The 26,448-nt window shown below is 31.6% G+C and overlaps 1 protein-coding gene across 6 annotated transcripts in view; it reads right to left on the reverse strand.

The window, feature by feature from the left end:
* Positions 1-26,448, reverse strand: part of LOC140450217 (phospholipid-transporting ATPase ABCA3-like) — a 372,486-nt gene that overhangs the window by 222,604 nt on the left and 123,434 nt on the right. Inside the window, exon 1 of one of the 6 annotated variants that reach the window (XM_072543711.1) lies at positions 19,932-20,056. The exons of the other annotated variants lie outside the window; for them this stretch is intronic. The gene's annotated coding sequence lies outside the window, so the exon portion shown is untranslated. Of the gene's footprint in view, positions 1-19,931; positions 20,057-26,448 lie in introns of those variants that run through there. 6 annotated transcript variants of the gene reach the window in all.

Here is a 26,448-nt window from a genome sequence, read left to right on the forward strand (position 1 = left end):
TTACATGCTGTTATTCTGGGTTTGAATTATTTTCTGCAGCTGTTTATCTTCTGGTAGAATTTTCGTGAGTCTTCTCTATTGTGGCGGTTAACAATCTCGTTTAGAGCGTTTTCGTAGAGCTCTTTCTTTTTCCTTCTAAACGTCCTTTTTTCTTCTCGTCTAAGATTTTCATAGTCTTCCAGGTTTGATCTGGTTCTGTGCTGCTGAATTATATGCTTCATTTTTCTGTTGGTTAATGGATCTACATTCTTCGTCAAACCAATCTTCGTTTATTTTAGCCTGGTTAGGTTTTAAAAAGCCTTTAGCCGCTGTATGGATAGCTTCCTTGCATTTGGTCCAGTGTTCTTCTATACTTATATTTTCGTCAATTCTTGTCAGCTCTTCATTTAAAATTTTTCTGTAGTTGTATTCCAATTCGCAATCTAAACTAAACTATTTGCAATCTACAAAGCATTAAAATATGCACTGAACCCCAACTTAGATAGGCGCCTAATAATGACTAGCTTAGGCACCATTAGCTTACCATTAGGCTTGGTAGCTTAGGCACCATTTACCCAACTGTTGTTTATCCATTGTTGGTATTGATAAAGAACCATTTGTACCAACTTTGTACCAATTTATGTTGATTCCGTCACATATAGGTATACATAGTAATGCAAAAGTAGATGTTGCCGCCAAATCTTCAGTTCAGCGAAGACTTTCATCACTGGATTAACTTGACATTGAAAGAACGGTGGCTTTAAGAATAGAATCAATCTCAACAAAAACAACAGTTACAACATGGAAGAATAAGTGTAGCAACAGGAAAGACCAAACTATAATAAACAGACTAAGATTGGGACATACACGCTTAACACATGAATACATAAAGTGTTTCAAAAGTTTACGTGTCCAACATGGCTTAATCGATTGCCCTGCATATTCAAATGAGAGGAAATGTGTAACCTACACCTACAACTCTACGCAAGGGTCTAGAAGTAAACTGTGTCTATTCTTTAGTTTTAAGTTTTCTAAAATCAATAGGAATATACAACAAAATATAAACATCAGTGTGTGTACAAATAAATGTGTAATAGTTAATGATTCTATTAACCAATGTACTTAGTTTAACTTGGATTTATGTATGTAAAAATCTATGTATGTCAAAATATTAACTATCCAAAAATATAAAAAAAATGTAATACCCAGCGGCGCTAATAACCACATAGGTTGATACGCCTTAATTGTAAATAAAAAAAATGCATTTAAACATTATAAAAAAAATTTTAAAGACATTAAAAACATTTTAAAGATTCCACATATAAAAAAACTTACCTGTTACCGTCAACAGTAATTTCGTTAACCGTAACATATTTTAAAATTTGAATCAATAGATGAACTAATTATTTAACAGTTTTTCTTGTTACAGTAAAGTAAAATGTTACAACGTAGAATGTGTGAGCCACGTATATGTGACGCTTGTTCGTCTCTAAACATATCTATTAACTAATTATATTCATTGCACGAATGCATTTGTTTCAGATTATACCTATGATCACATATTATCATTTTTAGGGTAATTTAACCAGCCTTCCACGAATGATACATACATTTAATGTTTATGACCGTGGTAAACACCATAAGTGTATCTGATTAAAGTTTCTGGGTGGGGTTTGATATTTTCTCCGACCCAAATGAGGATTCCATAATTTAGGTATGATAAATTATGGAACTCTTATATTTAATACTAACTAATTCAATCAATTGGTCTCGAAAGCAGATGAGCCTAGTAACAAAGCAACGGTCAACGGCATAATGATGCAAAAGGCAACGGAGAACCATTGCAGTAACCCTTATCTAGGCAACACATTTTGCTTACGTAACCGGGAAACTCGGGTGCGTTGGGCCCACCACTGCTCTTGAATGTACTATTCATATTTACTCATATATTTCTAATATTCTTTTTTGATTTTTTATTAAACTTAAATTTAAACGGTCTAGATTAAAAAAAGGTGCTACTATAGTATGCGGTCTACCTCAAGGGTGCGATCTACCTGAAGAATTTGCACAAAATAATAAAATGCATGAAAACTTTTTTAGAAAAAATATTAATTCACAAGTAATAAACATTTGAAGCCAAATAAAGACTTCATTAATAAAAAAATAAAAACTTTTATAAATCTACCAGCCCATTTTATTTGAAAACAGGGGTTGATGTTTACGCATACCCTGGAAAAAGATTACGGTGTTGTTGTCTTTCATTATTGTGTGAAAAGCCTTCTGAGAAAATATTGTGGTAATTAAAAGCTCATGTATAAAATACCGACAATAATAATCTTTAAAAAATGAATAAAACGCATAAGTCAGAAGAATAATAATATTTTACTTTTACAAATTAATACTTTGTCATATCAATTTACTATTTTAGTTGGGACTAAGCCACAAAATTAGCTGATTTCCAACAAGAATAGCAAATTGATATGATTAAATTATTATTAATTATTAGGTAAAAAAATACAAATAAAAAAACCATAGATTAGTCATTTATTTTTCTTTATTGCAATACTTACAAACTTTTTTTAATTATACAGTGATCTACACATTTCTACTGCATATTTCACAAATTTGTTTTTGTTTCCTGTCCTTTTTTGTTGGGCACATGTGACACCTTTTTCTTGTTAAAACTGGAGGTTTTTCTAGTTTTTGCTTTTTATTGTGTGGTTTAACTTCCTGTAAGCATTTTTCAATACACTGTTTTGTTTCCCATTGTAGTCCCCTTGATTTTCTTTTCAAAATTTGACACTAGTTGTTTTGCTGACGTTGTAAGAAGCAATCTTGGCTTTTCATTTTTGTTTTCATTCCATTTTGGATGTAAATTTGTCCAAGTAATAAACCCCAGTCACGTTTAAAATATTCATAAAAAATACAAAAGGCCTACGGTTAGTTCGTCTTTTGCATATATATATATATATATATATATATATATATATATATATATATATATATATATACAAACAACACAGTTTATTAGGGTTGCAGTCAGAAAATTGGCCGGGATGTTAATGAAACACTCTTATGACTTTTTGTCTAGCTTTCGGAATGGTTTTATTCCTTTTTCAAGACACTGTAATAAGAAAAAGGGTAAATATTTATAAAATATCACAAATCTTCAGTGAAACTTACTAGTCGTTGAGATTATTTATAAAAGCATAGACACTCAACATTAATAACACACACATAAAATATAAAATAGTGGACAAAATACATTTTAAAATTCTTTAAAATTTAGGTAAAAAGAGTAAAAATTTTGTTGTCATCTTTTACTGGTGTGTTTTAACTCTGGCACATAGAGAACAAAAAGAAAAAATCCTATGATTAAAAAGTAATTAGGTGTACTTAATATCACATTTCTTTTTAGGAAATACTAGAGGCCCATCTTAGGTGATTTTAATTTTTAAACCTGTCTTAATGGTATGCAACATGTTATGCATATAACTGTAATTTGTGTGGGTACGGGTGCAGGTAGATATTAATTTTTTTTTGGATATTTTTCCAATAAGTATCAATAAATGTTGCTCAGTTTATCTATGTCTGACTTTTTATTGATGCAAGATGTACTCGATTTTATTAAACACATTTCCAAGAAAACACGTTTTGAATGGTTCTTTTCCTTTGCCAAAATACAGGAATCCTCGAAATTAAATTCATGTTTCAACGTTAATGCATGTTCTGTCAATGCACATGCATTTATTTTTTTGGTTTTATTATTTTTGTTAAGGGCCAAAACCAAATTTGTTTTCATCTTGGATGGATGTTGAGAATGAAAGTTTATAAAACGGTTACTAAAACAAGGTTTACGATACCACTCCGTTCTTAGCATGCCATCATTGCCACGATGGATTAGCATGTCTAAAAAAGGAATCATATTATCAGCCTCTCTCTCAACCATAAACTTTAGGTGTTCTCTAAACCGTAAACAAGATGAAAACAAATTTGGTTTTGGCCCTGAAAACTAGGGTTATCAACTTGTCACACATCGAGTTCAGAGACAAGGGACTAAAAAAGCTGAGATCTATATTACAAGAGAACTCCTATCCTATAGGGCTGTTAAATAAACTCATTTTCGGTTCTCCTTTTCCTTCGAATTTTTCTGACAACCAAAATTTTCATAACAATGAGGTCCGACAATTGACATTGACACAGAACACATCAGTGATACCATCTAAAATAACTTATGGTTGCCTACCCTACATTCCAGTTTTGACACCGAAGCTAATGAACATCTTCAAAAATGTTAGTGATTTAAAAATTCCATCCAAAGATGTGAAAACGGTATCGAAGTTATACACAAAAACAAAAGATCCTTTCACAATACAGGAGTCATCGAATGTTGTTTATTCTATACCGTGTAATAATTGTAACAAAATATACATAGGAGAATCATCTCGTAATTTTCACAGTAGGGTGATCTCACATCGTAGCGATATAAAAACCAAAAAAATAAATGCATGTGCATTGACAGAACATGCATAAACGTTGAAAGATGAATTTAATTTCGAGGATTCCTGTATTTTGACAAAGGAAAAGAACCATTCAAAACGTGTTTTCTTGGAAATATGTTCCATAAAATCGAGTACATCTTGCATCAATAAAAAGTCAGACATAGATAAACTGAGCAACATTTATTGTTACTTACTGGAAAAACATCCAAAATAAAATTAATATCTACCTGCACCCGTACCCACACAAATTACAGTTATATGCATAACATGTTGCATACCATTAAGACAGGTTTAAAAATTAAAATCACCTAAGATGGGCCTCTAGTATTTCTTAAAAAGAAATATGATATTAAGTACACCTAATTACTTTTTAATCATAGGATTTTTTTTTGTTCTCTATGTGCCAGAGTTAAAACACACCAGTAAAAGATGACAACAAAATTTTTACTATTTTTACCTAAATTTTAAAGAATTTTAAAATGTATTTTGTCCACTATTTTATATTTTATGTGTGTGTTATTAATGTTGAGTGTCTATGCTTTTATTAATAATCTCAACGACTAGTAAGTTTCACTGAAGATTTGTGATATTTTAAAAATATTTACACTTTTTCTTATTACAGTGTCTTGAAAAAGGAATAAAACCATTCCGAAAGCTAGACAAAAAGTCATAAGAGTGTTTCATTAACATCCCGGCCAATTTTCTGACTGCAACCCTAATAAACTGTGTTGTTTGTTTATATTGACAGTCACTAATATCCAGGAATTCTTATATATATATATATATATATATATATATATATATATATATATATATATATATATATATAAGATATAGTCTAGATATATATATATATATATATATATATATATATATATATATATATATATATATATATATATATATATATATATATATATATACCATTTGGTTTAGCATATCGACACCACATTTTGTACCATTATAATAGAGTATCATATCTGGTTTTTGTCAACATCATCTACACAGCTAGCTTTGTGATGCATGGTAGACAGGGATAGGACATTTCTTTGTTTTTTTCGGAACGTAAGAAACAAGAGCTGCTTTTGGAGTGAATCCGAAAATTAAAGATTTCTCTAAACGATTCTTGTTTGGTAAAAATTCCAGAAGAATAAATCTTTAATTTTTTTTTTTCACTGTGCCCACAAGAGTTAGTGAATTTACCAGTAATTCATGTGCTCGAGCAAGATCAGTGAAATAGTTATCGCAAGTCACATTCCTCTTGGAATTATAATAAGGCTTAACGAGTTGCTTTGCAACTTGAGATGCAAGACTTTTGGCTACTGTATTTCTGTTTTTCCTGTATATGGCATTCTACCTAAAAGGTAATATGTTTCCAAGTCACAGGTCCACCATATATGCCATACTTATCTGGCTTTGAAGGCATATACTGCTTGAAAGGACACCTATCTTGATGCGGAACAAGTTGCTTATCTACTGTTATGTTTTTTCCAGGTAATTATTATTTCTGAAAGTTTTGGTTGATTTGATTCCACACATCGCGTATTGCTGCTAATTTGTCGTTCCTTCTTTGTTCATACCTCGTGTCCTTATCGTCAAATCGAACAAATCTTTTCGAACCGTTTTAACCCCATTGTAGCTTTAAATATAGTAGGTCCATAAAACTTACTCCAAAGTATATCTACATTATGGATATTGGCACTCAGGTGCTCTGCAGTTAGTAGTAGTACAATAAACGCATATAGCTCTGTAGAGTCGCAATGTTTCCAGTTCTCTATCACCAGGACTTTTTCAGCTCTTTTATTTGTACACTTTACTATTTCGTTTACAATTTTTTCGCCCAAAAACAAAAGAAATCAACATAATCATCTACACTTTGACCAGGGGCTAACATTACTTTGTATACTTTGCTTTTTATTATGTGGCAGGATCGCATACGTCCTGTCGATTGTGGTTGACTCTTCCAGTTAATATCATCCTTAGTTTTAAAAATTACACACTCTGAAATCTGGGAACTTGTAGCTACACATTATTTTTCATTATCGCTCAATACTACTTGCTGATCATCCTCTTCACTTGCTTCCGAAAGATGATCTTCAATTTCAGAGTCACTTTCTATGCCACCTACTTCAGGAGATTCTTCATCATCGGAATCCCATAAATTATTAGCAATATCTTGCAGTTCTGCCGCTGATAATGGTTTTCGGGAAATTTTATTCGCACTATCTACTTTCACTGTAATTCAGTATAATTTTAGAAGCTTAGTTGTCGACACTAACATAGGTATCAAACGATTGATAGCAGATACATTATTTATTTTAAAATATGTATAGGTACCTACCTAACAATATTATTGCATTCCAACAATGATTATCAGTTTTTAAAATTCATTTAGAATAGATATAACACCTACTGTAAGCATATTTTTGATGTTCACATCAAAGAGATGTTTACATTGTTTGTTACACGTTTTAGACTTTATTATTGGATTTCCGGAATCAAAAAAGTTGTTTAGATAATCCACAAAAACATTACCTGACTGCCAGAATAACTTCTATAACAAAGATTTAGACTTTAGGTATAAATACAAATAGGATTTGACGGGCCCGTGTTTACGTGACAAATATTTCGTAATAAATATTTCAAAAATTATAATGAATATTTTGAATAGCTCATAACTATGTTAAAGTAAACATACTCCTAAACAAATTCGGTGATGCATAAAATTCAAAAAAAATTTTTATCAGTTTATGATTAAATAATTGACGTCTCGGACCTGTTGGACCCAACCTTGGCTGGATAAGGGTTAAAGACTCGTCGAGTACCCCCCGTACAATTAGCATGTTTACGACAGATCATAGACAATATATTACTAAACGTGGGATTCAAACGTTACTGTACAAATGAGAGCCATTTATGTTAGAAATGTGGAGACAGCGACGCAGTGCCCGTCAATGACAGCGAACTTAAAGTTAATCTACTCAAAAGGTTTAGCCTGGAAAAAACTAAAACAACAAATTAAGTCAAGTGACTTTATTCTTGTGAAAGTTTTAACTGAAAAAGCAAAGAAAAATTTTCTAGCTTCGCATAGTGGATGATAGCAGGTAAAACTTTAAGAGACAGAATCCCTAGAAAGAGTTGAAATCAGAGACATGTGTAAAGTACATGATATCGTCAGATGGGGACGCCAAAGAAAACGAGAATAGAACCAACACATTAACAGAGTGGAAAGAGAGACTTACCCGAATAGTAAGAGATGGAAAACCAGAAGATAAAAGACCACAAAGCTGACCCTCTAAAAGATTAAGAGATGGCAGCTGGCAGTCAATATCGCAAATACTGATAAATCAGACCGAAAACAACAGGTCTTAAGGCCAAACATACGAAGAAGAAGAAGAAGAAGGTGCATAAAACAATTGTTTACCGGTATATTTTGCTCTAAAAGGACAGAAATATTAGTCAAATTTTTTTTTAGTTAAGGGTCATTAGAGTAAATTGCACCTTTGTCCTTCTTCTTCAGGTTCCTTCTCCTATCGGAAGATAGAAATCATCATCGCTATTTTAATTTTATTGGCCGCGCTTTTGAATAATTCTAGTGAGCTGCAACCGAACCACTCTCTCAAATTTCTTAGCCAGGATATTTTGCGTCGTCCTGGGTTTCTCTTCCCTTGTATCTTTCCTTGCATAATTACCTTTGCACCTTTGTCCACTACCACTTAAATAAGAAAATATGAAAATGTCTTGTAGGTCTTTGGATTTGAGTTTGTTACATCCATACATGCCAGATGATAGTAAAGAACCTTCAAATCGTGGTGTATGTGGTGTGTTTATAGGCTATTGATTATTGATTATGTTAAAAAAAAATAGGGCTAAAATGAATTAAAACGGTAAAGGGGTTTTATTGTTTCATATGGTCATAAATGAAAAACCCAGGGGTACTACTATATAATGGGGTGCATTTTTGAAGGGTAATTTGTCCCTATGCACTAGGCTACATTTGGGTGAATTATATGTAGTTTTCGTACATATACATCTATACGAAAGTTGTTTTAAATTAAATTTTCTATCGAAATGCCACATTTTAAAGTCAACAAGTCTTCAATCTACAAAAATATGTTCAAAAAACGGAGCAAAAAAACAGGAATACAAGCGATTTTTATTGTTTTCCTCATACCTTTTTTCCACGGGGGTGTAGGTATAGGTGTGGCTGTACAGAAAAAACTTTTATCCTTCCTCTTCAAAATGATGTTTGGTAAAAGTATTTGGGATTTACAGTATCCCATACACCATTTTTTAAAGTTTGTCACACCATTTTTTGGCCATTTTTCCTATTTTTCCGCAAACATTTTTCTATAAATTTTTTGTACGCACTTTTAGGTATATGTAGTGGTACACTTAATTCAAAGAGAAATTAATTGCTTTTAAAACGTTCTATAACATAAGGTTTTGAACTAATTTTAAGCAAGATACGGTTCTTTAAAAATTCATGCTTTTAACGATTTTTGCCAAGTTTCACGGCTATTTTTCTCTCTTATTATAACTTTTATAAGCAAGGTTCTGAAACTACTTCCTTATGGCATTTTTAAGTTAAATATTATTTTTTTATGGGATTAACCCACAATTATTGGTTGTCATTGTGATGAAAATCACAGTTTTTATTTAACTAATATTTGACGTTTCGATTTCCACTCTGGAAATCGTTCTCAACAAAAAGGTTTTTATTGTATAAAATATTTAGAAATGTGCATAACCAAAGATTTAATTATTGGTTATGTCATTTTAAAGTTGACATATCTGACCTACATCTTGTAGGCCAATAGCCCCTAGTGGCTAAAACACATTTTGAGGGTGGTGTTACCCTAGGAATATAAAATTCTGACTGCTTTTGTGTGTTACATGTTAAATGTTTGTGTAAAAATTATCATAGTTGCAGTTGTGTAACCTAAATTATTGAGCAATTGATATTTATTTATGTGTTAATTATGTGGTAATTGGTTATTGTAGGGAAACGTTTCAGTATAGAACATCCCAGAGGTACTTTTCAGTGCGTCACAGTTTTTCGATTTCTTTCTACTGCATTAAGTTGGGTGTGACGAAAAAAGCGGTAGTTCCGTGATTAAACAGAACTATATTGCAGCGTTAGAATAAGCTTACATACATAAGCGGTTCTTTCCTAACCTACATTTGATTCGTTGATATTTAAATGCGCGCTTTCTCTAGCCAATCAAATACGCCTATTACTGACAGTTGACGTAAAACTTCGTCCATGCTGGCCATTCTTTCGAAGTGTTAAACAGCAAGTGACGACTGTTGTTCAGGTCAGTATTTGTACATAGTATTGGGTGTTTATTTGTTTTTGTGTAAGGCCAAGATGACAAGATATACGGAAAAAGAACAAGTACTAATATTAAAATTACTTAGATATTTTCAATTGGAAAAGGAAGCTGGACAAACATTATTACCAATTTCTGCTGTTCGTGAAGTATTTAATTATTAATTAAGTATTTTATTACCCTCAAAATAAAATTGTTTTATTTACTGTTTATTTCAGCGTGTTGCTGAGGCGTTAGAAATTTCTTCTCTAATTAATGTTTTGCTAGGTTATGACCAAAATCTTTCACCATGAATTCGTCTAAGGATATATCTTTAAGGAAACTCTCCACTGGCAGTATTTTTCTATAATTTTCTATTACACTGATATTCAAATTCTACTTTTCAGTGTTTTTAATAAACTAGTATTATTACGAATTAGTAAATAAATAGTTTTTATGATTAGAATTATATTTTATTTATGTAATTAATTTATAAGTTACCTAATCAATTTTTGAAAACAGTCTTTTTTGTGTAACTTATACTATGGCCAAAAAGCAGTAGTTAGAATAGAAGACATAACATCAGAAGAAATAGAAGTACAAAGAGTTGTTCGACAAGGGTGTATACATTCACCAGTAGTATTTAATATATACTCGGAAGACATATTAAGTAAGGCAATGGATTAACGAAATGTAGGCATTAGAATTAATGACATGATCATAAATAACCTGAGATACGCTAATGATACAGTTCTTTTAGCCGAATTACATGAAGACCTACAGATACTTCTTAATTAGGTGACCGCAGTAAGCGAAAAAGAATAATATATATATAGATAGAAGATTTCTATATAGATATATATATAGAAATATATGTTAATAACAAAGACAACTCAGGACATTCGTGAGATATATGTACAGAATCAGCCTATTGAAATAGTAAGAGAATTCAAATACCTATATACAACTATTAATGAAAACAATGACAGCTCTCAAAAAATACGAATCAGAATCGAACAGGCCAGAACCATATTTACAAGAATACAGGGGCTTCTCTGCTGTAGAAACTTAAACCTTAAGTTAAAAATATGACTGCTGAGGTGATATGTGCTATCCTTATTATAATACGGTATGGAAGCGTGGACACTAAAGAAAATTGACGTGAGGAGACTAAAGGCATTCGAGATGCGGATGTACCGAAGAGTACTAGAGATCTCATGGTTAGATGGAATAACCAACGTTGAGGTAATGTGACGTATGCACAAGGAAAGAGAAGTACTAAAAATTAAGAGGAGAAAAGTGGGATATATGGGTCATGTGATGATAGGAGATAAATATCTAATACTCCAGGTCATTATGCAAGGAAAATCCGGAGAAAAAGATCCATAGGAAGGAGATGTAACTCATGTAATAACGACTTATTTAGAGCCGCGGTCTTAAAATTAAAAATCGCTGTGATGATTGCCAACTTTCGACGGGCAGACGCCTTGACGCCAGATTTCCTTGAGAAGAAGAAGATACAAAAATTCAATAAATGAACCATTTTGTCGTCGATTTTAAATATTTCCATATTTATAAATTTAATAAACAATATTGTTTACTTTTTATTTTTATTAATATACGGGATTACCCCCATTAAAAAAAAAACATATTTTGTAATAATCAAATCTACTCAGATGACCTTGCAATAAAAATCCTAGTAATTCCACAAGCTTTTCACTTGTGGCTAAGTACGATCCTGGCATATGTCAGATTCTTCAATAATTATATGAAATAATTCTCGACACACCTAATTCATTCTATGACGTCATAATTAATGACGCACTGAAAAGTACCTCTGGGATGTTCTTTACCTTCATGTATCCTTGGGACCGACGGTTAGTCGTCATGTAACCACTATAGGGTAATAGTGTGGTATAGTAAACGAGCTTTCGGGTATCTTAGACTGGCGCCACTAATATTGATACAAAAGTATTCCGAGGAGGTTTTAGATATTTGTACGTTTCTAGAATTCTAATTAAGAGATTGTTAGAATTAACAATGTAGGATTACACGCACAAGCTAGCTTACTTACAAAAACTTTTAGAAGAAGTAAGATAAGATAATAGTGACAATAAGTCAGTGATATCTGAAAATGAATCAGAAGAAGACGGACAGGATATTAAGGAGGTTATAAATCACGAGAGTGAATCAGAAAAAGAGATACCAGTTGCAGGTGAAACAGTTGCAGAATAATATATTAGCAAGTAATGCTAAATTTTTATTGTTTTAGGCCAGAACCGTACAACTTACTGGAAGAAGTATCCTCCAAAGCCAAGAACTACTATAACAAGACAGAACAATATAATAATTCACTTACCAGGACCTACAAAAATTACCAAAAATTTAATGGACACTGTCGAGATTTGGAATTATTTCTTGTATGGCATGATAATTGGTATCATTGTGGAAAATACAAATAAATACGTGGCCTCCATTCAAGAAAATTATTCGCTAGAGCGAAATGCTAACCTCACTGATAAAATGGAAATGCTTGATTTCCATTTTATCAGTGAGGTTTATCAGATTAGGTTTGATGATAAAAAACACCATTCCACCATAACCTAATAAATACGGACTCAAGATATTTGCAGTTTGTAATTTAAAAGTATTTTAGGAGCAGCTCTTGGCAATCTTCCGACGACGCTGAAGCTGAGGCTTACAGAAGTAACTCAAAGTGATATACCGGAAAATCAAGAAATTCAATTACCTGTTGTAAGGTGCGTCTACTGCGGCTGGAGAAAGAACAGAAAAATTCGTTTTTCCTGCTATAAATGCAATGCATTTATGTGCTTCGAGCATATTCTAGGTTTATGTCAGAACTATAGGTAACTACAATAAAACTATATCGTTTTTTTTGTAGTTTTTTGTTGCATTTATGTTTATTTAACATTTTTTGGTGTTTATTGCGTTACATTTTTTTAAGGAAAAATTAATACACATGACATTTTTTTAATAACTATTTAAATTATTGTTCTGTTTAGTTTAAAATACTTATAAAGTTTCATTTATTTGTTTTATTGAAATGTCTCAATATATTTACCTATTTGAAATTCCTACAAAATAAAAAAAAATCTATTTCTAGTTTTTAGACCCACCTGGTCTATAACACCGGTGCAATTAAACTTGTAAGAAACTATAGCGCCACTACCCGAAAATTAAAGGTAATTATTTTTCTTTTTATTAAATATATACCTAACATTGTTTAGAAAAGAGTTATAGAACAATTTTTGCGAAAAAATAGGAAAATTGGCAAAAAAATGCAGTGAGCGACAAACTTTGAAAAATCGTATCTCGGATAGGTACTGTGAATCCTAAAGACTTCTTCAAAATATCGTTTTCAATAAGAGGGATAATATTTTTTTTTTCTGTAAGGCAGTGCCTTTACCTATATCCTCGTCACAAAATTTTATGAGGTAAAAAAAATAACGTGTTTTTTTGCTTTGTTTTTTAAATGTATTTTTGTCAAAAAAAAAACTTATTTTTAACTTTAAAAGTGATATTTTGATAGGAAATTTAATTCTGAACAATTTTTCTGTAAATGTATATTTGTTATGGCGAGCACGCCACTGTGTGTGTGTGTGTGTGTGTTTTATCTCAATATTCAGACTACTTAAAAGATGATAAACATCCACGCTGAGTATCTCGAGGTGTTTACGATATTATCAAGAACTATGAGAGGTTTTTAGGATATAGTTTGTAATTCTTAAGTTAGTATAGTTTTATACCCTAAACTGTTAACATCTAAATAAATTTGTGCATTTCATTCAGAGTTACGTTATTTAATTCTCCAACGAACACACATCATTTTATAGAGAATAAAAGTTATTTACGAAAACTGCATAGAATTCACCAAATGCACCCTAGTGCATAGGGAAAAATTTACCTTTTTTAAAAATGCACCCCTTTAAATGGTAGCACTCCACGGAATTTTCATCTTTGAGGGGCTATTGACCATGTGAAATAATAAAACTTCTTTAATGTTGTAGTTATTTTATAAAGAACATAATTAATAGCCTATTGCCAGAAATTTAAATATAAAGGTTGAGAATGATCCTACTATGCGTTAACATCGTTTAAAGGCGTAGAAATGCGGAAAGTCGTATGAAAATCCAGTGACGTACACTCACTTTTATTTTAACGTTAATTATATTTTATTTTTCAAATATTAATGTTCGAAATAGGCCACAATATATTTATTTACAAGTTTTTACTGATGTTTCGATCTCTATATCCGAAGACCGCTTTCAAAGATATAAATGGTAGTTATATTTATTTTATTTGTTTATTATTATATATTTTTATAATCTTATATTATTTATTTTCTTTTTTTTTCTATCGTTAAAAACAGAATAGAGATCGAAACGTCAGTGTATTAAACATGTAAATAGATATATTGTGGCTTATTTCCAACCTTCTCCCTAAAAATACAGAAAGCTACAAACAAAAAGCTATAGAAAAATAAATATATCTGTCATTTGTACGTTTGAAAACGGTCTCTTTGTAGAGATCGAAATGTCCGTAAATTTAACATTTGAACAAATATATTGTGACTTATTCCCAACATTATTTCTAAAAATACAGAACGACAAGCAAAAAGCCATAGAAAATAAATATTCCTATCATTTGTATAATTGAAAACGGTCTCCGGATATAGAGATCGAAACGTCAGTAAATAAACATATGAATAAATATTTTGTGGCTCATTCCCTACATTCCCCTAAAAATACAGAATTCCTCAAACAAAAAGCTATAAAAAACAAGTAATTTTGCAGAAAGCTTACTGATACCACCCGGCTGTCGCGGAAGTTACGCTAAAACGTCTTTTGAGATGACCCGTCCTTAAAGAGTTACACAATGAAATTTTTTTAAAACAAATTTTAAGACAGTTTCCACACCACCCCAGAGGTATGTTTTGTGGCGCGTTACTTTTTTAAATGAGTGTTCGCCAAGAGTCATATTGTTTTATTAAATAAAATTAACAAAACACTTAAACAGTATAAAACAAAACAAAATAAAATCCTATAAAACAAAATAAAATTATATAAAAACAAAATAACAATATTGTTTGATGTAACAAAACATTGTACTATTCTATTTAAACACAAACAGTATACACACTTCTATGTTCTTCCCGTTTTTTTTTTCGTTTTTGGTTTTTTTTTATGCTGATGTTCTTATTAAACTATTAGAAAATATTATTCGCTGTCTAAATCTGAAGATGCAGTGCTGCTATCGCTGTCATTATCTTCACCACCTGGTGTAATTATAATTGGCTCTAGTAAAACTTCGATATGAGTGTCAAGTTCCACATACGATGTTCTTCTTTAATTATGTGGCCTATACATTTAGCCCATTTCTCTGAAGTTATATGGAGGATTGCTTGAATCAAAAGTTCCTTAACTTCGTTTAATTTGAACGTTTTGTTATTGCGTGCTACTTCTCCTTTCACTTGCGCCCAAATAAGTTCAATGGGATAAAGTTCGCAATGATAAGGTGGTAGACGCAGAACTTTGACACCATAATCTTTTGCAGTTTCATCTACAGCCTATTTAAGATATTCACTTTTCCTTAACCGTGCAATGTCAAGTAGCTAAATTTTGAGCATTGATTCTTCGTATGCAATCCCCTTTTCTGTAAGCCATTCTTGAACCCTCCCTTTCAATTTCTTTTATAATCATCTGATTTTTTTTTTAACTCAAATTAAAGAAAATCATCACCAAGAAACCCTGTATCACTTCCTATATGGGTGATGATTAAACGCCGTCCCTTTCCTGATGGAGCTTGTAATCCTGTAGACCAGCCTTCTATAAATGCTTCACGTTTACTTTTGACATTTAAATCTTGCCAAATTTTCCAACTGTATGACCTTCGTTAATCCAGGTTTCATCCAAATAACATATTTTGCGTCCAGTGCTGCGAATTTTGTGTATTTCTTCTAAATATTTTCTTCTCCACACAATAATTTTACTTTTTTCTAATAGCATACTTTTTCTGTTGAGTTTTACATATCGAAAGTTCCTTGTCTCGTCATCCAAAACAATGCTTTTCCTACCTCTAGTTTTACCTTTTTCTTGCTTTTTATTTTCCGATGTATTTTTAAGTACACGATAAATACAGCTAACGGATACTTTTGTTAAACTGCTACAAATGTCGACCTCTTGGCTAACATTTAATGCCATTTTTCTGCCTAAAATTCCTTCATAAACGTTTCGTAACATTACCTTCTCTTCGGACGTTAACATTTTCCGTCTCTTTTGCGGCTTTTCATTTTTGGAATCAACATCAGAATTTTGCTGTATTCGCTTGAAACAACTCGGTTTTTCGTCCAACTCCAATAAAACTCAAACCAAATAATCACAGAATATAACTAAAAATTTACTATAAAACGACAAACTATAACATTTGTATTATCAATAACACGTTTTATTAATAACACAAACTTATCGCATAAAATATATTCACAAAATACAACACATGAAGTATCCTCAGAAACGCCAATGTAAATGAACGATTGTTGATGGGCACTTGCTCGCAAAAACTAGTTTTACGGCTTTCTGTGGGTCGGAATTGAAACGGAGGTCCGTCGCTAATTCCAAAGTGTCCAAATGATTGAAAAATAATGATTTAAAATATCGATTTTTATTTTATAAATTTAAATATGTAACGAAACGGAACATATAAATAAATTTTTTTTAATTATAATTTTGTGCTTAATTTTTACTATTCAAAAAATCATGTTTTTTGGTATTTTTATGACGGTAATAATCTCTGCGTGGAAGAATACAGGTTTTGTATGACCATAATTACTACTTGTGAACAAGAATTGGCTACACTGTACGACAACTCCTGGTCAATTTTTCTATAGAGAAGCACAAATAAATATACTACTTATATATTGTGTAATTTCTTATGAGAAAACGCAAATTGCAATTGAGAAAACGGGTAGTTTTCAAGGGCCGCTGTGTACATTTAAATCTGAGGATATTCAGCGTTGAAACGATGAATCACTCTCCCAAATAGTGTAATTATAGCATACATATACTGTCTTGTATACATCTCAGCTACAGCAAACTTTTTGGCAAGATATATTTTGCACATTTCGTGTAGCCCAAAAGACAGACAATAATAAATAATAAATTGTTGTTTTTTGGTAACATTTGTTAACTGTCACTTACGGGAAAATATTGAGAGATATCTTGTTGGGATTAAAACTAAATATATAACAAAAATTTAACCGTAAAGTTAATTCGGATAATATTTGAACATTGTAATTCTAAATGAAACTTGTGGTATATAAAAGTCTTTTTTCAAACATTAATTAACACGTTTGTGGAAGGTTTCCAAAGTAAAATACACTAATTTTTCTAATAAAAAAAATACTGACCGATAAATTCTTCTCTTGAATCAGACTGCACGGGGTTAACCCACACGTGTGCAGGCATGCTGATCACTCAATATATATAAAATGAGTATGAGTTTAGCCGTTATTATTATTATATTACTTTATCGATTTTTAAATCATTTCATTAGTTTGTGTCATATATGACTTATATGATACGATTACACTACTGGGAACAAAAATAGACGCTAATGAGAAATTACGGAATATAATAAATATATAAAATTACTCTATAGATTTATATTGATGTATATTTTGCCGAATAAAAAAATATATCTCTTATAAAACTTAGATTAAGTCCAAAGAGTTTTATTCTTATTATAATATGAAAATTACTCATAAAACTTGTATAACCCATGCTTGATGTTAACTGCTGTGACACTTACGTTATTTTGTTTTTCTCCTTTTTATACTAATTTATCAGACAAATGCTTATAGCAACGAACGTGTATTTACCATTCAAGTATCAAAAATGTTGGATTATCAATAAACACCAAAAAACCCAAATTTATGAGGATATCAAAAACCCAAAATAATGGTGAAAGCCTGACAATTAACGGTAGTGCTTTAGAACAAGTTGAAAACTACCACTATCTTGGCACAATAATTAATCACACAAACGATTACTCCAAAGAAATCAAAGTTCGAATAGAGAAAGCACGTACAAACTTCAATAAAATGAGAAAGGTACTTTGTGCAAGAGAACTAAAATTGGACTTGAGAGTTAGGCTGGCAAGGTGCTATATTTTCTCGACTCTGCTTTATGGGATAGAAGCATGGACACTTAACGCGTCGACTGCTAAAGAGTTGAAAGCATTTGAAATGTGGGTGTATAGAAGAATCCTGAAGATATCATGGACCGAGCATGTAACAAACAACGAAGTCATGAGAAGAATCAACAAAAGAATGGAAGTATTGGAAACCATCAAGACACGAAAGCTGCAATACCTGGGGCATGTTATGCGTAATGAGAGATACAACCTACTTCAATTGATTATACAAGGGAAAATCCAGGGCAAGAGAAGTGTAGGAAGAAGAAGAATCTCATGGTTGCGTAACTTGAGGGAATGGTACGGATGCACATCAATTGAACTATTCAGAGCAGCAGCATCCAAGATCAGAATAGCCATGATGATTGCCAACCTCCGTCGCGGAGATGGCACGTGAAGAAGAAGATCAAAAATGTAGTCACTAGTTTTTAAGAAATGACAATTGAGTTTTAACTGCAACACTTTTGCCAGATTCTGATTATAGATAATGTCAAATGGCTCAGTGCCATAATTGTATAACCCACAATTTTCCATATTTCGCGCTTTTACGCTCTTTCGCTTCAAATTCATCATATCTGTCTATACCAAAGTTGCCTATCCCAATATTTGACATAAATCATGGCTGACTCCTATAATCAACTTTATCAAACAAAACTTGCTTTGACCACAGAATACACCACCCAACTGGGTGTAGTGTATTCTGTGCTTTGACACAATTTGAGCCAGTCCTGCCTAAACCACATAACCTGGCGTCGGCAAGTAAGGAGACGTTTACATTATCAGACATATCAGGTGACGATAGCGATAACGACAAAAACTCTGTGTCAGATGACGAAAGTACAGGTAAGATTATTGTGTTTCCTGTATTATTTATATATATATATATATATATATATATATATATATATATATATATATATATATATATATATACATATGTAATTGCTTTTGTCAAAAATGTAATTGATTTTGTCTTAACCAACAACAAAGACATGGCCCATGATGTAACAGTTCTTAATAGCTGTTCAGTGGGAAGTGATCATAGAATGGTAAGAGCAAAGATCGTGATAAATCTCCAAAAACAAAGATACAAAATGATAAAAAAACACACCCAATAGGATGGACTCCAATCGAAAACACCATGTCCTTCGAAGAGGAAATTCTGAGATGTCTAGAGACAACAAATATAGACGTTATGGATGTTGAAACCTTAAATGATAATTTAATAAAAGCTATTAAGAAGGCAGAGAAAAAGTGCAATACAAATCCTAGAAGAGATCAGGAGGAAAAAATCAGTCAAGAGACAAAAAGACTTATAGAGACACATAGAGAACTTAAGAACAAAAACGATACGAATGCACGCGTACTACAACTACTTAAGTGAGAAAGGACGTACGACAATATAACACAAAAAAGATAATAACGGTTGTCGAGGAAAATTAAAGTTTAAAGATGCTGAAGAGATGTCAAGCTCTAGGTAAGAAGAATATTGTTAAGCTCGCAGATCGAAATGGAAAAGTGGTAACAGATAAAGATAAGATAATTAAGGTAGTTGAAGAATTTTACACAGAATTATATAGTTGTTGCCCTGGCAACCATCAGGGTCTTCTAACTCTAATGCCACAAATTGGTTGCATTGCTCCTGTAGTGATCCTTTCCCAAGTTAATATGCTCCTTTTTTAACTTGGCTGCACCGTACTGAAGACGACCAATAGTCAGAAATACGTATATACGGTTGCCTTCCATCGATATACCATTTTTGGTTTTCTGTTTTGCAAGACATGCCATCACTTTTTACTTATTTACTTATATATATATATATATATATATATATATATATATATATATATATATATTATTATTTTTACAATTTTTTTTAATAATCATACAAAATTTAATATAAAATATCAAATACTTACTTAAATACCAGTAATCCTAGTTATACGCAAAATTCTCAATAACGCTATTTAATAAATGCGAGTTTTTGCATTTTACGCGAAAAATAACTGATTTTTTCATGGTTGATTCATGATTCTCCCTCACCATTTGATTTGTTCACCAATAGTAATAAACATTAAATAATTATCTAAAAAATGAACTTTGTACTTAGTCCGACGGTTATAAATAAAGCTTTGCGTAATATCTGAAATTTATATAGATTAAATAAATAAAAAATTTGCTATTTTTTGTCGGACTGAAATTTGGGTACAATATATTTGTCGGACACATATTCCATTTAGTATGTAAATCTTTCACAAATCTAATTTTTTTTGTTCCACAGTTATTAATGAATTTCCACAGACTCGTGGAAAAGCCGATTTTCACTGTCGGATGGAAAAATCGGCGAGTACATTTTGTCGGACAATGTAAAAATAGTATTTTTCACGTTATTTTTGAACGATACAGAGAAAATCAGCTTGTTACTAAATTTCTCAAAGTTGTTTTTTTGGCATGTTTAGTTTGGTGGACTCCCTTATGGAACCAAAATGTTTGTCGGACAAGATTTTTTTCGGTTATTTCACGAAGTCGACTTTTGTATTCATTAAACAGCAATACGTTATTAATAAATTTGATACATCACTTCAAAATGGCCACTTTTAGATAAGCTGGAAAGAAAAAGCACCCGGTACAGAAAATATCCCAAGAGATATTTGGGGGTCGAGCTCTTATGAAGCTATCCTGAAAATTGTAGCCTGTTATGTATGAGTGATACAGTATGTCGCCTGGCACATAGACTATACAAATAATCAGGAAAATATACTCGCAGTATCCATTAGCTATACTAATAAAGGAAGAACTAAATAAATTGCATACTAAAGATATATGCATCACATGTTGGAATAGCAGGTAACGAAGCAGCAGACAAAAATGCCAAAAAAGCTATAAACGACAACAATTTCCCCATATCACCCCAATCTGTAAGTATGGATCTAAAAAGCTATTTCATAAAGCACCTGTTCGAGAACTGAAACAATAAATGGAAATCCGTACCATCAAAACTTCAGAAGATAAAAAATTAGATTGGACCATGGCAATGACCCGAGGTATCCAGACGAAAGCAAATATTTATTTCCCGTTTACAACTTGTACATACCCAGTTTTCCCATGAACATTTATGTTCAAGAAAGAAAAATGTCAGATTTGTGGTGAGTACGGTTCACCCCTTACGGTAAAACATGTGCTAGTGAAAAAGTGAGAAAAGTTCAAGAGTCTTAGAATTAAGAATTAAATACAATTCACCAAACAATCTTAAAGACATTTTAAATTCAGAAAACACTATACATAATCTACTTTTATTTTTAAATGACTACTAAGCAAAGTGTAATTAATTGTTACCGTTCCGCTAATAACCTTATTAGGTTCAGCGGGTTTGTTGTAAATAAAAAAAATCGTTCACACACACTGACTTGTTAATTATTATTTATTAGCCAGTCTAAAATGGACATAATGTGTGATGGAAAGTTAGTTTCACAATAATGTCCATTAACATTTTACCTTTTCTTTTATGTTTTTAATAACTATCTAACTTTTAGACAACAGATTTATTAGTGATTCAAAGTTAAAATAAGTTACACAAATTCTTTATTGTCTATCTCTACGCTAAATTCTATGCACAACCACGACTCTGGCTTTGCTAAAACTATAGGTATTATTTATTTCTTTTATCAGGAAGGAATAAGAATGTGTCGCTTAGATTATCGGTTATCTACTATAATAGCATTTAACCTGGTGTTGTAAATTCCTATCAATCACAAGTCATATCTAAATAATTACGAATACGATCAAATACTTTGTTAGGTTCTTGTAATAAATACAATATCGGAAGTTTGCATGCGATGTCTTTTATGATTCTAGAACTTCACAATTACAATCACATGCATTTTTTCCAATCACCATCGGCCATGTGTTATGTTATGTGAACCTACCTTAATATTTGAAAAACCTACCTTAACATGAGTGACAGGTGAAGGAGATGGACAACGGACAGCAGGGAGAAAAGATGGCTCGTTAGATATAATCATGTATTAAGTTTAGTTGGTCTTTAATAAAAGATATTAAAAATAAACTGGTCGTCAATAATATTAAAAGCCCACAGAGACAACGTAACATGGTGTCAGAAGTAAAAATTCAGGTCAGATTATAGCAACGAGTATTATAATGGTCATTCAAAAGTCGAAACATGGTCTAACAGCACGTGGTGGTCTGGTTGGTTTTAAAAGAAATTTAATTAAAAACGGTCAAAAGATAAAGTTCAACCATGTCGGAACAAGATTCTATAGAGCAGAATCAACCTGTTGTTGTAAAAATAAAAAGTAACGTAATAGGAAATGAAATCCAACCATTGTCAATGCAAGGAAATTTGGCACACAACTGGGGAGAGTGGAGCATACATTTGAAAATATTTTTGAGGGCCACAGGTTTAGAGGAAGAAAACGATGCGAGAAAAGTAGCTTTATTATTGCACTATATTGGTACAGATGCAAGAAATATTTACAAGTCATTTGAGGTTAACATGGATACTGTAACATTTTAAGAAGTTGTAGGGAAATTTGAATACTGTAACCCGAAGAAAAATTTAACAGTAGAAAGACATTATTTTCTTACTAGAGTACAGAAAGATGGTGAAACCATTGAAGATTTCATGACTAGTCTAAAGAATTTGAGTTTAACATGTGAATTAGGAATTTTAAAAGAAAGTTTGGTGTGTGACATGTTCATTATTGGTTTAAATCCTAAATACCGTTCAATTAAGCAAAAACTATTACAAGAAGTCTGTAGATCGAGCTGTAAAAGTAGTCCAGAGATGGAAGCCCCAAGGAAACAGACCAAGAGGAAGGCCCCGTAAAAGATGTATAGACGACGTAGAGAGGGATCTTAAAACCATGAATATCAGGCAGTGGCGAAGGAAAGTATCCGACAGGGCAGAATGGAAGAACATTGTTAAGCAGGCCAAGACTCACAAAGGGTTGTAGCTCCATTAGAAGAAGAAGAAGAAGATTGCAAGAAGTAGATCTGAAGACAGAAAAGGTATTACAAACTGCTCAAAATATAATTACAACTCAAATGCAAGCACAACAGTTAAATAAAAATTCAGAAGCAGTGGTATACAAAGTAGAGAAGAATAAAGATGGTCCAGGTCCCAATTTTTACCAAAATAGTAGTTACAAGAGTCACAATTCAAATCATTCAAGGTATAGAAATGAAGTCCCAGGTCCAAGTTGGAGAAATGATGATAGTCAAAGGTACAACATAGATGGTACTAACACAAACAGTCAAAGTCAGGTAACGAGTCAGAATTTTAAATCAAGATATAATGGATATGCAAATCAGAGTAAGAATAGTGAAAATAATCAAGTGGTAAGAAAAGTTTGTCAAAGATGTGGTGAAAACCATAGAAATAAATGTCCAGCATTAGTAGCTATTTGTCATTATTGTAAAAAACAAGGTCATTATGCAAAATGTTGTCAAACTAAAAGAGTAAATAAAATAAATTTAAGAGAAAGTACAGTACAATCATCTAATAATGGAAATGATCCATGTTTTGTTATTAAAACTATTAGTCAGAATAGTATTAATCAGAATTGGTCAATTGTAGTCAGAATCAATAAAATAAATGTAGTATGTTATTTAGATACAGGTGCACAAGCTAATCTGATGTCAATAAAAATTTTTAATGAGGTTAATGTAGAAAAGTTAGAACTGGTACCTACATGTATAAATTTAAAGTCTTTTTCAAATGATGTCATACCTATAGTAGGAAAAGTAAATTTGTTATGTGAAATTGAGAATAGGTTAGAAAGTATTGAGTTCATTATTGTGAATTTGGAGTGTCAAACAATTTTGGGTCTAGATACATGTCATAAATTAAAATTAATTAAAAGAGTTGGTCTAGTAAGTCATGAGTCTATAATAGAGAAAAATAAACAAGTTTCTACTGGTCTAGATTGTCTACCTAATGTATGTCACTTAGAAATTGATAAAAATATTAAACCTATAATAGAACCGCCAAGAAGAATACCTTTTTCTTTACATGATAAATTAAAAGAAGAATTAAACAGAATATTGTCTACGGGAGTAATAGAAAAAGTCAATGAAGCAAGTGAATGGGTAAATTCAATAGGCTTAGTCGAAAAAAGTAATAAAAGTTTGAGAGTTTGTCTGGAGGCCGTAATTTAAACAAAGCTATAAAAAGATGTCATTATCCTCTACCAACATTTAATGAGATTAGGTCAAAATTAGCAAATGCGAAAATATTTTTCAACACTAGATGCACAGTCAGGGTTTTGGATGATACCATTAGATTTAGAGAGTTCTAAGCTATGCACATTTAATACACCCTTTGGAAGGTTTAGATTTACAAGATTACCTTACGGTATAAGCTGCGCTCCTGAAATTTTTCATAAAGTAATGAATGAAATAGTTGGAGACATAGAGTTTGTTTATATATAGATGATATTTTAATTTATAGTGAAACTTTGGAAGGTCACAATAAAATACTAGAACTAATACTAGAAAGGGCAAAACAATTCAATTTAAAATTCAATATGGACAAATGAAAATTTCTATTATCAGATATAAAATATTTGGGTCATATTTTTAGTACAGAAGGCATATGTCCAGATTCTAGTAATGTAAGTGTAATTTGTCAAATGTATATTCCTAACAGTGTAGCTGATATTAGAAGATTTTTGGGAATGATTAATTATTTAGGTGAGTACATAGATAATTTAGCAGAGCGTACAAAACATTTAAGGTTGTTATTGAAAAAAAATATTAGTTTTCATTGGACAGAAGAGCATGGAAGAGAATTTGAGTCGCTTAAAGAAATGATTAGTCAAACGCCAGTACTAGCATATTTTTATAACAATTTACCTTTAACATTATCAGTTGATAGTTCACAATTTGCAGTTGGTGCAGTGATTTTACAAAACAAAAAACCTATAGCATATGCATCTAAATCTTTGTCACAGGCTCAGTCAAATTATGCACAAATAGAGAAAGAGTTATATGCAATCCAGTTCGGATGTACTAGATTTAAACAATATATTTATGGTAGAAAAGTTCAAGTTGAAACAGATCATAAACCATTAGTCAGTGTTTTTAAAAAACCATTATCTAAGGTTCCAGCACGTTTGCAAAGGATGATGCTAAACTTACAGCTTTATGATTTAGAAGTTAGCTATACTCCAGGAAAATTTCTTTTCATCGCAGATACATTAAGTAGGGTAGAAGGTCCAGATAATACTGATAGTGGAGATAAAGAGTTACGTATACATGGAAGTTTATTAGTTAACAATTTAGCTGTGTCTTCAAAGAAATTAATGGAAATACAGGCAGCAACCAAAACTGATAGAGTTTTACAGTCAATAATAAGATATTATAATGAAGGTTGGCCAAGTTCGAAAAATAAATTGGAAACGGAGGTTAAACCGTATTACAATTTCAATCATGAAATACATGCTGTGGATGGATTAGTCTTTAGAGGAAATCAAATAATAATTCCTGAGTCATTGCGTCAAGTTATATTAGAAATAATTCATGAAGGTCATTTAGGATATGAAAAATGTATTCGACAAGCACGTACAGTAGTTTTTTGGCCAGGCATGACAGTAGATATAAAGAATAAAGTTGAACAGTGTCCAGTATGTATTGAATATCATAGATCAAATAGTCCAGAACAACTATTACCACATGAAATACCAACTTTGCCTTGGCAGAAAATTGGTGTTGATTTTTTTTTATTATAGTAAAGTCACATATATATTATTAGTAGATTATTATTCTAAATACTTTGAAATAGCGCCTTTAAATAATACTTCAGCAAAAAAGGTAATTAGTACAATGAAGTCTATATTTGCGAGACATGGAATACCATTGATCTTAATGTCTGATAATGGTCCCCCATTCTCATCAAAAAAATTTCAGTCATTTTTAGTAGATTGGGACATTACTTATCAAAGTTCTAGTCCTTATTATCCAAAAAGTAATGGTTTGGTAGAGAGGATAGTTCAAACTGTAAAGAATATTTTTAATAAGTGTATAAAGTCAGGCTCTGATCCATATCAGGGAATGTTGCAATACAGAAATACAACGTTAGAATGTGGTTATTCTCCAGCTCAGTTATTAATGTCACGTAATTTAAGAATGAAATTACCTGTTAGTTAAAGAATACTCATACCAAAAACAATTGATAGGGACGAATATAACAAATTTATTAAGGAAAAAGAAAGGAAAGTATAAGAATATCATGATAGGTCAGCTAGAAACTTACCGAATCTGTTTGTTGGAGAAAATGTATTTTATAAAAAGGTTCCATCATCACCGTGTTTACCAGCTACTGTGATAGAAATAGGTCCTTCTCCAAGATCATATGTCGTCAGAACACCTGAAGGTGTACATTATCGTAGGAACAGACAACACATATTAAAGCCTGCCAGTACAAT

This window comes from Diabrotica undecimpunctata, chromosome 9 (genome assembly GCF_040954645.1).
Source record: "Diabrotica undecimpunctata isolate CICGRU chromosome 9, icDiaUnde3, whole genome shotgun sequence".
NCBI lineage: Eukaryota > Metazoa > Arthropoda > Insecta > Coleoptera > Chrysomelidae > Diabrotica > Diabrotica undecimpunctata.